Source organism: Aegilops tauschii, chromosome 7 (assembly GCF_002575655.3).
Source record: "Aegilops tauschii subsp. strangulata cultivar AL8/78 chromosome 7, Aet v6.0, whole genome shotgun sequence".
Taxonomy (NCBI): Eukaryota; Viridiplantae; Streptophyta; class Magnoliopsida; order Poales; family Poaceae; genus Aegilops; species Aegilops tauschii.
This window is the reverse complement of record NC_053041.3, coordinates 270,132,416-270,147,435: the sequence shown is the minus strand read 5'-3', so window position 1 is coordinate 270,147,435 and position 15,020 is coordinate 270,132,416. Positions and strand designations below refer to the sequence as shown.

The 15,020-nt window shown below is 55.1% G+C and overlaps 1 long non-coding RNA gene across 2 annotated transcripts; it reads right to left on the bottom strand.

Moving 5' to 3' along the window:
* Positions 1-2,848: 2,848 nt before the first annotated feature.
* LOC109749031 (uncharacterized) lies at positions 2,849-13,310 on the bottom strand. Of its 2 annotated transcripts, XR_012188509.1 has the most exons (4): positions 12,335-13,310; positions 12,075-12,195; positions 11,900-11,967; positions 2,849-3,098 (listed from the first exon to the last, which is right to left on the bottom strand). It is a non-coding gene; the product is annotated as an uncharacterized lncRNA (long non-coding RNA). The 2 variants fall into 2 exon arrangements; XR_002229515.4 differs by lacking the exon at positions 2,849-3,098 and having other exon boundaries at positions 11,763-11,967; positions 12,335-12,586.
* Positions 13,311-15,020: the final 1,710 nt, after the last annotated feature.

Sequence of the window (15,020 nt, the reverse complement as noted above, 5' to 3'; positions counted from 1 at the left end):
GGTCAAATTCGAACGAGTTGGGGGCACCGATAATTGGTACACCCCGAGAGATATGGGCAAACACGGTTATATCCACGGCTAGGGGCACTCGAGATCAAACTCTCGAAATCTGCTAGATGCATCCCAGTGAACAGTGGATTCACCTGTTGACACGTGGGTCCAGGGCCCACTCGCAGCCTCCTTCTTTTACCTACGGCTAACTGCTTCTTCTGTGCTGCTGCTTCGCGTGTGGCTTGGCGCAGCGCGCATCTAGCTCCTAGGGCAATGAGGACCCTAGAGCCATAGTGCACGGCATGCACGGCGCCGGTGCACACTCATGTCGCGGGCCAGCACCTTGTCGGCACTGCTCGCGGATTCGCCTCCAGGACGCCGGTGATCGAGCGACGAGCGGTTTTCCTGGACCTCGCTCACCGTACACCGGGGTTGGGCTATAAAAGCGGCAGCGCGGCTCTCCTCCAACACACAAACACCATGCCGCTCTACTACCTCTTTGGTTTGGAAGGGATCGAGCCGAGCTCCTTCGGCGAGGCCGTGTTCCTGGTGGCGCTGCGGTGGTTCCTAGCTGCGATGCTGGGCACTCTGATCGGCGCGTTGTTCCTCCTGGTGATACTCATCAGGAACGAGCGGGCTCGAGGCAACGCGCGACTGGGTGCGGTGGCTCAGGTGTGGAAGAAGATGGTGCACAGGGTGGTCCTCCGCCACGCTTGATTCTCCATCGCTTCGCGCCGACGGAGTAATCGCGTGCTGCGGTGGTGGCGACTGGCCGATGCCATGCAAGGCGGTGATGGTGATGATGATGGGGTTCGGATGCGGGTGAGGTGGCTGCGCCAGCTCAGGAGTCAGACTAGGGCACGGGTAAAATTTCGCGGATAGCTCCACGAAATGTAGGTGTCGAGGTAGAATCGGAGTTGAAATCTGTATCGGGGAGTTGTACTGGATCGAGGGAAATAAAGCTGGCAACGTTTCTCCGGAAACGCAATTGGGTTAATGGAAAAGAATTAGGGACGAGAAATGGCCAGATGAAAATGTCTCCTCGAGGTTCTGGGTTTGAAAATCTGGCACACGGGGTATGCACAGATAGAGATAGGGATGTGACTTTGCATTTCCCGAGTACTGTGCAAAAGTACTCGTGAGTGAACCAGGGCTGTGTGCAGGGTGCAGTGCAGTCTAAACTAACAAACAAACAGATGCAACATACATGCAACAGAAAAACACACCAGACAAAGCACACTAAGGTGTTTTAATGCCAGTGGGTATATGTACTCCTGGTATACATATACCTACACCAGCGCGCATTTTATTATAGACTCAGAACGAGTCAATCTTGTTTTTAGTGTATGTGCTCTACTGATTAAAATCTTGTTAGCACGCATTGCCAACCCTGTCAAACATCTTTGTTTGACAGAGAGATAAGAAAACACAAAGACACAAACAAAAGCAAGCAAGCATACATAAACCACAGCATGCGGGTTACCACAGTACCAACATACAACCAAGCACGAATGCGCTACGCGCTAATCGAAACTATGCACTCCGGGATACATGGTTCTATCCTCATATCGAGGGTGAACCGACATACCGACCTACTCGCAGAAACACCTGACTGCGTGACTGAGGTCATGCAGAGGGCTGGCCTTGCTGGGGCTCTCCGGGAGGACGAAGACTGAACCAATCTCCATCTTCATCGTCCGACACTACTATGGGTTGGGGCTCTTCTGCTGGAGGTGTGGCTAAAATTGATCCAAGCAGATGCTGCTGGTGGATTCGGAAAAGAGCCTTGTCGAGGGTGGTGATGTTTGGCTTAGGCCACAGCACAGGCTGAGAGGGTAGCACTGGTTTGGATGGCATTGGGAAAACGGCTTGAGATGCGAATTTACGAGCCTCACGATAAGCTTCCCTGACAACTCGTACCGGATCGTTGTCGAGGGTTCTACACTCGACAAGCATCTTTGAAATCATCATCCCCTGGGCAGTGATATATTGCACCAGGCGAGCGATTGCGGGGTCATCTCCTTGGATAGTGGGAGAAGGCTGAATTCCTGCTTCGGCCACAATGGGGAAAAAGCAGAACTCCCGCCTTTGTTGCACTTGCGGAAACTTGGTGCGGAGGTATAGGATAGCCTCCACAGCAGCGGCTTGAATGGCTAAATCAGTGGTAGGCATGGCTCTACCCTGAAAAACCAAAGGCTGGCCATCTACTGCGGAACCTGGGCCGATGTGCACTCTTGCATCATAGCGGTGAAGGTGATGGACGGGTGTCGATTGGAACACCAGGTAATCGGGGCTAGCATTACAGCCAAAGGCTTTGGTGAGTATCTCGGCAAGAAGGGGTGGAAAGCCAGTATGGTTGACGGCATAGGTGCGGGTGTAAAACTTGGGAGCTTTGAAGGTGCTAGTCATGGCTGGAGTGTTACTAGCTAGGCTTCTCTGCAGGGACATGGCCGACTGAGGGGTGAGCGATACGACTGGTGGAAAAGGGTTTTATAGGCAGCTATGCGGGACATGCCCGCATGGTGTGGCCCCTTTCCCTTAATGGCGAAGGGTAAGCGGTGTGGCCGACCAGAAAGGATATGGTTGCTATTCGTTCCACGGATAACTATGCGGGGACTGCAGGGTGAGGACGTGTCGGTCCCGACTACGCCACCTGTTGATTAACAGTGGCCATGCCGGATGCCAGGGATGGGTCAAATCCCTTAGGGTCATTATGGGTTGATGGTAGCAGTGATCTAATGCTAGGATAACCTATGCTAGCCTGGCTACTCTGATACCATCTCCTGTGGCACCCCGATCCGCATGGAGCAGGGGGCCTTCGCACGTCAGCCCAGGATAACGTCTGACGCACGACACGTCCATGGTACAGCATTCCAAGTACAATAATAATCATCAAATACATGTGTATAAGATTACATCATTGATGAATACAATTATCTGGCATAGCCCTAAGGCTATTATATGGCAGCGGAAGTCTATTTAACTGGCGGCGGAAGTCTTGGTTTGGCGGCTCATCAACTCTGGCTGGGCTCCACAACTCACAGGACTGGCAAGATTACGGCCGAGCACGACGGAACAAGCGAACAATTCGGGCACGACCTACAAAACTGGCATGACACGCGAGGTCAGTAGATTGAATGTACTTGCAAGACAACCAAATACATAGCATCCAAACAAACAGATGACAAAGCAAGAACCAAGCATATGCAACAGTCTACTTCAACACAACTTCTAAGCATGGCATGATATTAACTAGAATCATAAATGGAACTAAGCATGAACAACATCATAGCATCTACTAGCATGGCATATCAAACTCACTTCTATCATAACAACAGCAAAGCATATTGTCGGATGTGGGGTTCCGGCAAACCCTTAAGGTTCGAACACTGGGGTGCGCGCGTAGTCTTTCCCTCCTACTGATCTACGCCCTAGCTCACTAAGATCTCGCGGACGAACTCGACGAACTCGCAACACAAAGAGACACGAGATTTATACTGGTTCGGGCCACCATTGTGGTGTAATACCCTACTCTAGTGTGGTGGTGGATGGATTGCCTCTTGGGCCAAAGATGAACAGTACAAGGGAAGGAACAACCTCCTGAGGTTGAGGTGTTCGTGTGCTTGGTGACTTAGCGGGTGAGAGCTGGATGAACTGCTCGATGCCCCTACTTTGGTGGCTAGCTCTACTTATATAGGCCCTGGTCCTCTTCCCAAATGTTGAGCGGGAAGGGAGCCAACAACGGCGGGCAAATTTGAAGGGGGGCAGCTAGTACAAGCTATCCTACCAAAAGTGGTCTTCGCCTGCGAAAGGCTCTGGTGGTGACGCCGTCCTGGGCTCCACGATGACCTCCGTCTTGCCGTCCTCCTGGTCTTGGTCTCGTTGCACCAATATAGCAACCATTGCCTGATGCCTCGGTACTCTTCGCCTGCGCTAGCCTCCTTAGCACCAAAGAGGAAACAAGGACGCTGCGCGCGCTGGCGCCCGCCTGGTGTCAATCGTCATGGCTCACGTCACGAGAGCCTCGTGAGGTTTGCCCCGCCTTGATATCTCCGCTCTTCGTGAGCCTGCCTGACTAGACCACTCCTGAGAAGGTCTTGCATTGTCCGCCTCGCGAGGCTTGGCCCCTCGCGAGGGTCTTGGATGGCTTGTTGATGAAGATGGGCCGTACGGCCTGCTGACTTAGCCACGCCGTGGGCCGCAGGCAGGCAAGTCTGGGGACCCCCGTTCCCAGAACGCCGACAGTAGCCCCCGGGCCCAAGGTGCGCTTGGGCTTGGCTTCGCGGCGAAGCCAAGGGTCAAGTACGGAGCACAGCGGGCCCCAAAAGCCTGCGGCCTCGGTTGACGCGTGGAATTTGATTGGACGTGGGCGTCTTCGCTTCCCCACGCTGCCTCGGCAACTGTACGACTTGACTAGTCCCTGCGACATGCAAGGAAAACCATCATTACCTGCGATCGTGGGAGGCGCCGGTTGGCCTTCTCTTGCTATAAATGGGGATGGGGGCGGAGCCCCCGTTGCCCATCTCATCCCCGCTTGCTTGCTTCTTCTTCCTCGCTCCACTACTAATGACAATGGCGCCTATCAGAAGGTTCTCCGCCGAAGAGAAGGGAAAGACCCCTCGCGATGACCCGGGGCCACTTCCGCCGAAGAAGAGGTCGGTCCACCGCCGTGATGAAGCGGCGATGCAGGTGGTGACGAGGCCCTGGTGCGAGCGGCCTCCTCCGGGGTATCCGCTACCCTTGTACGCCCGAGCCGAGGGCTCGGGAGGACGGAGCAACGAGCAGCGTCGCCCACGCCGCGCCCGGGGCCACCGCGCCACAGCGACGCGCGTCGTCGCCCCCGGAATCCACGCCGCGGACTCCTCATGCGAGCTGGTGCTGTGGGCGCCGATGCCTCCAAGCTCCTAGATCCGCTTTCCACGGTTCTTCTCTGGCGTGATGCCGCTGAGGGGGCCTCTCGATCTCTGGTTGCAGTACGCCGACTGCAGCGCTCCAGTGACCGGAGGAGAGATCGAAGCAGTCCCCACCGGCAAGATCTTTATGACTCGCGGCTGGGGCGAGATTGCGCGGGTCTGCCGTGCGAGGGGCGCCCTTGCGATCCACTTCGAGTACGACGGCGCCTCCACGCTCTTCTTCAAGGTCTTCGATGCTGAGGGCCGCCGCCTAGAGTGCTGCTCCGGAGAGGAGCGCCAAGCTGACGCGCCCCCCGCTCGCGGCTACTCTACCAGCATTAGCCCTTGGGAGTCCAGCAGCTCTCCTGAGCTCCACGAGACTCCGGAGACGAGCGATGACAGCTACGTGCCCCCGAGCTCTCGCCGCGCTCGGAGCAGAGCTGCGGCGTCCGGCCGTCGCCGCTGCTAATCTGGATGGGTTTGGCGCCGGCCTCCCGTGGCCCACTGTTGATGATGCCATCTGCCACGGGAGGGTGTAGATAGGATTCCCCTTAGTTTTAGCTTTTGTTCCCTGCGAAGAATCATGAATCACCCCGTGGGGGCATGTAAGGGTCTGTAATGTCTTTTGTGCTTATCTTCCCTATTATGCAAATTTGGTGAACGCATGTCCCGTTAAGGCTGGGTCCCCCCTTTCTTTCCTCGCGATAGCTCGTTGCTCTATGCTGACAGGTCCCGGTCCCCAGGTAGGCTACAGCCGTCGCTGGTATGCCAGGTCGCGTGCCGTGGTCAAGGCCAGGAGGTGCACGGCCCAAGGTCCAGTAAGAGCCCCTGAGGCGCGATGCTCAGGAGGTCCCCCTTAGCACTCAAGCAGCCACAGTAGGGCGAGAAAGGGAGTTGACGTGGCCGCAACGGGGTTGCGGCAAGGCGAGGGTGACCATTAGGCCCCAACATTTAGCTGATCCGAGAGTGGGACTTATCTTGTTGACTTCGCGGCGATTCCTGATGGTGCGCTAGGCCTGCGCGCCAACTTGTGCGGCATAACCAGGCCGGCCCATACGAGTTTCCTTCCTCTCGTGCTCTCCTTAGTGCTCTACGTCCTCAGGTCCCGACCCTCGAGCGAGCTCAGCCGCCGCTGGTATGCCAGGTCGCGATGCCGTGGTCAAGGCCAGGGGGTGAGGGCTGGAGAGCCAGTAAGAGCTCCTGAGTCGTGATTCTCAGGAGCCCCCCTTTTAACGCGCAAGCAAATTGCATGAGAGTAAAGGAGACCCGCGGCGCCGCCTATTATCCTCCCCATGGGATCCCTGTGAATAGGAACAAGAAGAAACACGGTTTGCCGTTATGGCTGCCAGCCTGCTGCCGGTTGGTCTGGATGAAGTGATGGCACTGAGGGCCTGGTGAGGTGACGTGCGTGCGGCGTGCCGCGTGCCAGAGCTCGACCGCTCAGATTTGTTGACGTGGCAGGGACGGACCCATGCTCCAACGCCGTGCCTGTGAGGAGCCCCCGTGGGAGGCGATGATCGAGCAGGCGATAGCCGTAAGCGGGTTAAGCATAGAAAGCAGATCAACTTGGGTAGATGCAGGAAGATACATGCCACCGGATCCGGCCCGAGCGGCTCGGGGATGATGCAACCCGAGGGGTGCCCCCAGTAAGGTAAGCTAAAGACATAAGCAAAAGGGATACATGCCGTAGGGACGGACCCACGCGGCCTGGGAATAATGTAGCCCGAGGGGAATCCTAGCTAAACGAGCTTGGAAGATGTCACCTGGTTCTGTAGACGAAGTAGAGTTGGTGCAACTGAAGGCGTGCGTCGAAGAAATGACTCCTCATGAGCCACCGGAGCCCTGAGCCTCGGGAGACTCTGGGGGCTCGGGAGGTTCCCTAAAGACTGTCTCCACCTCTTCCAGAACGGCATGGTACCTGGCCTCCTGAGCCGCGAGGACACGTCGCATGTTGCGCTGATAGGTTGACGCCACGCTCGGCAAGCCGAAGGGCATGCGAACGTAGCTGTATGGCAGGCTCTCGCAGCGGCCCACACGCGAAGGCCAGAAGCGCTCCTGAGATGCGGCCCTGTTGAGCCCTGGGACGTCGATGCAGACACGCAGCCCATCATCCTCGCCAGGATGGGGAGCTGCGCCTCGTGAGCGGCTGTCGCCGCGCATGGCTCTTGCGTCTTGCAGCTCCTGAGTGGTCTTGGCGATAAACTCCTGAGTGGTGGGCGCTCCTTGCCCTGTGTTCTCCTGAGGGAAATGTGCCGCGAAACACGCCTCCAAGTGGTGCCCAAGCGCCTCCCTCGTGAGGTTGGCAAGGTCTGAGGCCCTCCAGAAAAGAGCCCCCGAGCCCTGCCCGAGGAGGGCGCCGGGTGCACCTCCCTATGCGATGTAGGGAGGCGCCCTTGGGACGGACGCTGATCTTGATGAGGCTCTTGCCGCGACGCCATCCTCCTGAGGTCCTGCGTGGCGCAGCTGCTTCTTCTTGGGGATGGTCTCCGAGGGGTCCTCCTTTTTGCTGTCGGGGTCGTTGATTGCTGCAGCTTGGAAGGCGCGTTCGAGGGAGCAGACCGCATCTCTCTCTTCACATGGGACCATGATGATTCCGCCACTCCCCGGCATCTTGAGGACGTTGTAGCCGTGGTGGGTGACCACCATGAACTTGGCCAGGGCCGGATACCCAAGGATGGCGTTGTACGGCAGGCGGATGTGTGTGACGCCGAAGTCGATGAGCTCGGTGCGGTAGTTCTTGCGCTCTCCGAAGGTGACAGGCAGGCGGACCTGCCCTATCGGTGTGGTGGAACCGTCGGTCACTCCTGAGAAAGGTTTGGTAGGCTGGAGCTGCTCATATGGCACTTGGAGGTTGTCGAACGTGTCGACGGACAGGACGTTGAGCCCTGCGTCGTCGTCGATGAGGGTCTTGGTGACCTGCACGTTGCTGATGACTGGGGAACACAACATAGGGAGGGCGCCAGCGGTGGCCGCGCACTTGAGCTGATCTGCCGAGTTGAAAGTGATGGCGCATTGGGACCACTTGAGCGGGCGCGTGGCCTCGAGCTTGGGGAGCACCGCGTTCACCTCGCGAACGAACTGTTTGAAGATGCGCTGAGAGGCTGGGGCCTGGGTGCCGCCCAAGATGCAGGCGATTGCACGCGGCTCCTGGAAGCCCCCAACCCCCTCATCCTGATGGTGGTCGTCGTTCCTTCTTGGTGGCGGCAGTGAGGGAAGACCGGCGTTGCTTTGGGGGCGATCCTCACGAGGCTGGTCCCTCCAGGCCCCCTCGCGAGGATGGTCCTGCCAGTGGTCCTCACGAGGCCTGTCGCGCCATTCCTGGCATGGGCCACGGTCGTCCCAGCATCTGCCTCCATGTCCTCCTCCTCGGCCGTAGCCCCGGTTGCTGCGCTCGGGGCGTCGACCGAAGGATCCTTCTCATATGGCTCTGAGCTCTTGATAGTCGCTGGTGTTGTGGGTGTTTAGGTTGTGGAAGGCGCAGAACGGTTGGCTGTTCTTGGACGACCCGGGCTGATCTCTGCCCCGCTTGGTGTCGAGCTCCGCTGCTAGCATTGCTGCTTCCTTGCGCTTCACATCCTTGGCCTTGGCTTTCTTCTCCTTTGCGCCCGTGGCCGGCAGCTCAAGGAGAGAGAGGCGCCCCTCCTCAGCTCTTGCGCACTTGGTCGCCAGGTTGAACAGCTCCTGAGAGGTGCAGAGCTCCTCGTGGATAGCGAGCTCTTCCTTCATCTTGACATCACGGACGCCGTCGGAGAATGCAGAGATGATGGCCTCATCCGTGACCTTGGGGATCTTGAGGCGGGTGTTGTTGAAGCGCTAGATGTACTTCTGAAGGGTCTCTCTTGGTTGTTGCTTGATGCGGCACAGGTCACCCGCGGCCGACGAGCGGTCGCGAGTGCCCTGGAAGTTGGCGACGAAGCGGTCGCGCATTTCGTCCCAGGAGAAGATCGAGCCGTGCTGCAGGTCCAGGAGCCAGGAGCGGGCTCCATCCTTGAGAGCCATGGGAAACCAGTTCGCCATGAGTTTCTCATCGCCGTTGGCTGCTTCGATGCTTAGCTCATAGAGCTGCAGGAACTCCGCGGGGTCGGCAGTGCCGTCGTAGCGAGGAGGCAGATCCGGCTTGAACTTGCCTGGCCAGGCGATGCTACACAGCTCGGGGGTGAAGGCACGGCAGCCGGCCGTGGTTGCTGGGGCCCACTTCGGAGGTGGAGCTTGGTCTTGACGAGGTCCGCGCGGCGCCGCCGCTGGCGGTGCGCGGTCTTGACGAGGTGGCACGGGGAGCGCGGGTGCAGCTTCTCGCAGCCGAGGGATTTCTTGGCAGCTTCTTTCTTTGCGCGCGGGCACCGGGCGTGGTGGATCACGCCGCGGGGCCGCATGCCTTGGTGCCAAGGCACCGTCTTGGGGCAGAGGTGGCGGAGGCGTGCCATGAGCCTCATCGCCCGTGGCTGGCTGAGGGTGAGGTAGAGAGAGGGACGACGCTGGAGAGCCCCCTGTGGCGCGGATGAGCTCGGCGACGCGGTCGAGCCATTCCTCGTAGAGGTCGTCGACTTGGCGGTAGCACAGGAGTTCGTTTGCAGCGAGGAGTGCGGCCCGCGCCTCCATGGGAGCGCGGCGTGCATGAGACGAAGAACCGGCCGGGGCCAGCGATGGAGTGGCGGTGCGGCCGTCCTGCCGGACTGATGGATGCAACGAGGATGCCTGCTGCTCGTTCCCCACCGGACCGGTGGCAGCGTTGGCAGCGGGAGACAGAGAACGACGAGGTGGCCCACCGACGGGAGCCGTTTGAGCAACGCGGGCGGTGAGGGCAGCCCGATGCTCAGCTCGAGCACGGCGAGCGTCCGCCATGGAGACGACGGAGCGACGAACTGATGGAAGGGAAGCTACGGTGCACCCCTACCTGGCGCGCCAAATGTCGGATATGGGGTTCCGGCAAACTCTTAAGGTTCGAACACTAGGGTGCGCGCGAAGTCTTTCCCTCCGACCGATCTACGCCCTAGCTCACTAAGATCTCGCGGATGAACTCGACGAACTCGCAACACAAAGAGACACGAGATTTATACTGGTTCGGGCCACCATTGTGGTGTAATACCCTACTCTAGTGTGGTGGTGGATGGATTGCCTCTTGGGCCAAAGATGAACAGTACAAGGGAAGGAACAACCTCCTGAGGTTGAGGTGTTCGTGTGCTTGGTGACTTAGCGGGTGAGAGCTGGATGAACTGCTCGATGCCCCTACTTTGGTGGCTAGCTCTACTTATATAGGCCCGGGTCCTCTTCCCAAATGTTGAGCGGGAAGGGAGCCAACAACGGCGGGCAAATTTGAAGGGGGACAGCTAGTACAAGCTATCCTGACAAAAGTGGTCTTCGCCTGCGAAAGGCTCTGGTGGTGACGCCGTCCTGGGCTCCACGATGACCTCCGTCTTGCCGTCCTCCTGGTCTTGGTCTCGTTGCACTAATATAGCAACCTTTGCCTGATGCCTCAGTACTCTTCGCCTGCGCTTGCGTCCTTAGCACCAAAGAGGAAACAAGGATGCTGCGCGCGCTGGTGCCTGCCTGGTGCCGATCGTCATGGCTCACGTCACAAGAGCCTCATGAGGTTTGCCCTGCCTTGATATCTCCACTCTTCGTGAGCCTGCCTTACTAGACCACTGCTGAGGAGGTCTTGCATCATCCGCCTCGCGAGGATTGGCCCCTCACGAGGGTGTTGGATGCCTTGTTGATGAAGATGGGCCGTACGGCCTGCTGACTTAGCCACGCCGTGGGCCGTAGGCAGGCAAGTCTGGGGACCCCCGTTCCCAGAACGCCGACACATATCATATCCAAAACATGGCATGGCATCATGAAAGAATGCTGAAAATAAACTACGAGTTACCTCCCGTGAAGACATATTGTATTAACCTGATGCAACAATCACTTACTCTGCCACGGCTCCCCGGAGCAAACTCATGACTTACCGAGACCTCATCTCGGGGTCATATCAACACATCATCGTGACTTCTCATGATTTTCCCATAGTCCAAGTCATCACATTCTTTTATTGCACATTAATCATCAACTTAGTTATTTCAGGTTTATCCTCCACTTCGACCAATACCCGATAGTGTGACCTACTACGAACTTGTGCCCATGACCGAGGACGCGGCTATCGATAGATTAAACATACACTCTACAGAGGTAGCGCAATTTACCCACACCACAGAACCCATGGCTTCGCACTCCCATAATGTGGACCAACAATGTTCCGACAAAACTCACCTACTGCCATGACACTCTCCCAGCCACTTTGACCAACACCCCTTTTGGGTTCAGTCCTGGGTGGCCCCGTACCTACCAAAGGTACGAACGGCCACCGTCATGGCAAAACGGTCCCAAACGGGGACATGAGCTCAAAACCAAACCCGGGCACACAAGGCTTATGTCCACCTACCTGATCAGGGTAACGCGCACCCATACCTTCCCTAGTTGGAGGCACCGGCGAGAGGCATGGCAATAAACCCAGCTAGGACCTCCCACAAGGTAAATGTGGTTGCACTAGAGAATGCTCGATTTGGTGGCACTATAATATCCCAGTGATGACGGAGGAGGTTTGATATTAAGTCATATTAATAACTTCTCCATCATTAATCATCATGCGAGCATTTTAACATGAATGCAACAACTATCATGCAACGTACCGATGCAGTAACAAAATCAAGCTTTTTCAAATGAACAATGATAGCATGCGAAACATGGCAATAACAAGTACTAGTAATTTCACTAGTGCAACAGAATATCATAACATCGATACTACTAACATGAAATTAAACTAGACAGAGGCATGATATTATCAGTAACAACAGCAAACTAGCATGTCAACTTATTTCATGAAGGTATAAGCATGCAAGACAGATAACAAAAACATATAGCATGACTAAAATAACAGCAGACGGAACAGACAAGAAAGTACTACAACTAAACACACACACGAGGTGCAAGCAAAGTCAACATGCAAGTTCGGGGCTCATGATAAGAGGTTGGCTTGCCTGGGGTCGACAAATACTTCGGGAAGAAGTGTGAAACGATTGCGGAAACAGTTCTCTCTTGGAGGGGGCTGTTTACGGGCAAGGCAAAGTGGTCATTTTCACTGTGTGAAAACATTATGAAAATGACACCAACGGAAAAAGCTCGACGAACAGAGAACGTGAGCGTTGGAATCACCTCAATCGGAGTTACGGTTGTCGAGATACGAAGGGTTGAAGTTCAGGGACCTATCGGTGATTTTTTAGCAAACAGGCCCCTGGAGGAAAAACTGAACGCGCCTTTGGGTCGAATACGTTTTCTGCAAAGAGAAACATATTTTGTGCCGAAGTGTAAATCGAATACGCTTTCAGAACTAAGAAAGCGTATTTCAGGTAAAAGAGGAAGCAAATACGCTTTCGTATATCGAAAACGCATATCCAGAATGCGCTTCCACTTACAGACACGGGCCCGTGGCGGGGTCAACGCCGAGACGCTGCCAGGTGGAGTCGCGCGGGGAGGGGCCCGCCTGGCCTGGCGTCTTCAACCTCCCGCTCGTGCGCGCGCCTGGCCGAGGGAGGGGCTCGCCTCGACGGCGATTGACGGCGACTTCGGCCACCGCAGACGACGGCCGACTTACCCATGAGTTCAGGAGCGAGAGGCGCATCTCGGGATGGTCTCCGTTGCCAGCGAGGGGGACTGGGAAAGGAGCAGCAGGGCTCACGGCGGAGGTGGCTTCGGCCGCCGGCGAACAAGGTGCTCCGGTGGGGGAACGGCGAGGCTGAGGCCACGGGGAGGCTCGCCAGACCTCAGGTGATGCCGTGGTGGAGGTGGAACGGCGAGGGGGACTCCTGGTCGCCGGAATCAGAGGGACCCGAGGCGGCGACCACGGCGGCGGTGGGGGTCAGAGAGGGGCTCTGGGCTCGGGGAGAGGCTCTGGGAGGGGGTTGTGGACCGCGATGAAGCTCGAGGCGTGCTTAAATAGCCGCGGGGATGGCTTGAGAGGGAGGGGAGGAGGTGACACACGGCGCGGCTACGTGTCCGTGCACTGGCGATGCGCACGCGCGGCCAAGACTCACGGGAAGGGGCGGAAAGGCGACGAGGGGGACGCGGACGAGCGCCAGGAGGTCACAGAATCAAGCAAAGTTCTCGGACGAGAGGAGGAAGCGGACAGGAGCGAGGAAACGATGGCGCACACAGGCGCTCACTGTGTTCGGTGATGGCGACGGCTCAACGAGGAAGCAAACGAAGGGGGAACGAGCTCCAGGGGGAAGACGACGTCGAGGGGAAGCTGTGTGACACGCTTGGACAAGCCAGAACCGGCCGGAGCAGGGCTGCCGACGAGAACAGTGGCTTGACCACCGATTTGGCTGGCAATGCCCGTGGTCACCAAGGACAACACGCGCTCTGGACATCTACTTCATGCCAAACCTTTTCATCAGTGGAGTCCCTCCAAGGCTCATCAAAGAAGAGGTGATGGCACGAGCAGAAGTGTAGGGAGCAGAGGGGAACAAGCTCGACAAGTTTGCTGTTGCAAACTTGGCCACATCTTGGTGATCTAACTGGTGAGATTAAGAACTAAACGGGAAGTATGGGAGGTTTAGGGTAGCAAGGACTACGATCCTGGTAAGTTGGGGGTCATTAGGACAAGGATTTAGCATAGTAGCAGTACAAATGCCAAACCTGGTCCAGAAATCAAATGATGAAGGAGACCTCACTAGGAGTGTTGGATTGGGCTAAAACTTGGCAAAGCTTGATGATTTGCTCATATGTAGATGCTGCAAAAATATCATATCAAATGGACTTGCCAAATTGGTACTTGTTTCACAAGCATCTCTTTTGACCAGAAACTTTGGAAAATTCTAGGAACATATTGGATACATGAAATTAGCCAAACTCTTGGGTAGGTGGGTTATATGGATAGGAGAAGGCTTGGAAATATTTTCAGCCATAATGGAGCAAGATAGAATATACTTGCTTCACAAACTAAAAATTTGGACAGAAAACAAGAATTGCTCCTGTGCTCACATATTTCAATGAAATGAACTGAATTTAGGTTGAGGCTAATGATTTGGAATACTTGAGAGGATGGAAAAGTTTCATCCCATTTAGAAACTCTATTAAGGTACTTCCTTCACAAAGTTGCATTCTGGTTAGAAACTTTGAAAAATTGCACAGGGAGCTAGGATGAATGGATTGAGCTCATCTTTGGTACCCATGGGTGATTTATCAATGTTAATCACCCTACCAAATTGCAGCTCAATAGGAATTAGGGATAAGGCACTTCCTTTGTAAATTTTTAGAGAAGGCAGAAACTTGCATTGGATCATGTGCCCAATTTTTGATCTGTGGAACATGAGACAAGAATGGAACTAGTGATTATATAGCAAGGACAAGCTCCACAATTTATGTGGGAATTTTCTCTGCTATAAAAATAGTAGTTCCTTTAGAAAATGGCAGAAATGCAATATTGGTATTAAATAGGAAAAGACATTTTTCCTTATTTAATTATGGCCAATATATTTGCCAGAGCTTGGATTAGGCATAAATATCAACTCCACCAATTCACATGAATTTAGGAGATGGCTAGCTATGCCTTTGGATTTTATTCCTCAGAAAGGCAAGAAAAGGAATGAATCATAATTCAAAAATATTGCATGGGACTTGCCAATATTTTTGCATATCCAAGGTTTACAAGGATAGGAGGGTGTATGGGAACAGATGGGATGATCAATAGCTCAAGGAAAATGTTAGCTCCTTTGTAATCACAAAGGCCATATTCAGATTCCAATTTTTTTTTGGAATTAGGGTTTGATAGGGTTTGAGCTGATGCAAATGAGGTCTTGCCCACTGACAAAGACATAAGAAAGGTTTTGAAAGTTTGGAAATGACAACAAGTCTCAGAGTCATCCAACAAACTCAGGAGAAAGATTTTGAAAATGAGTGCCAGGAGAGAATAATAGCACATACATTGATAACCCAATTTTGGGGCTGTTACAGCTCCCTCCAAACTCCTCCCTTTACCTTCATGTGTAATGTTTTTACACTTCGCTGCTATACTCTTAGACTTGCATGTGTAGGTTGATTGCTTGACTTGTTCTAAGTTGCTAAAATCTTCCAAGACTTAAAATTGGGAAAAGGCTAGAT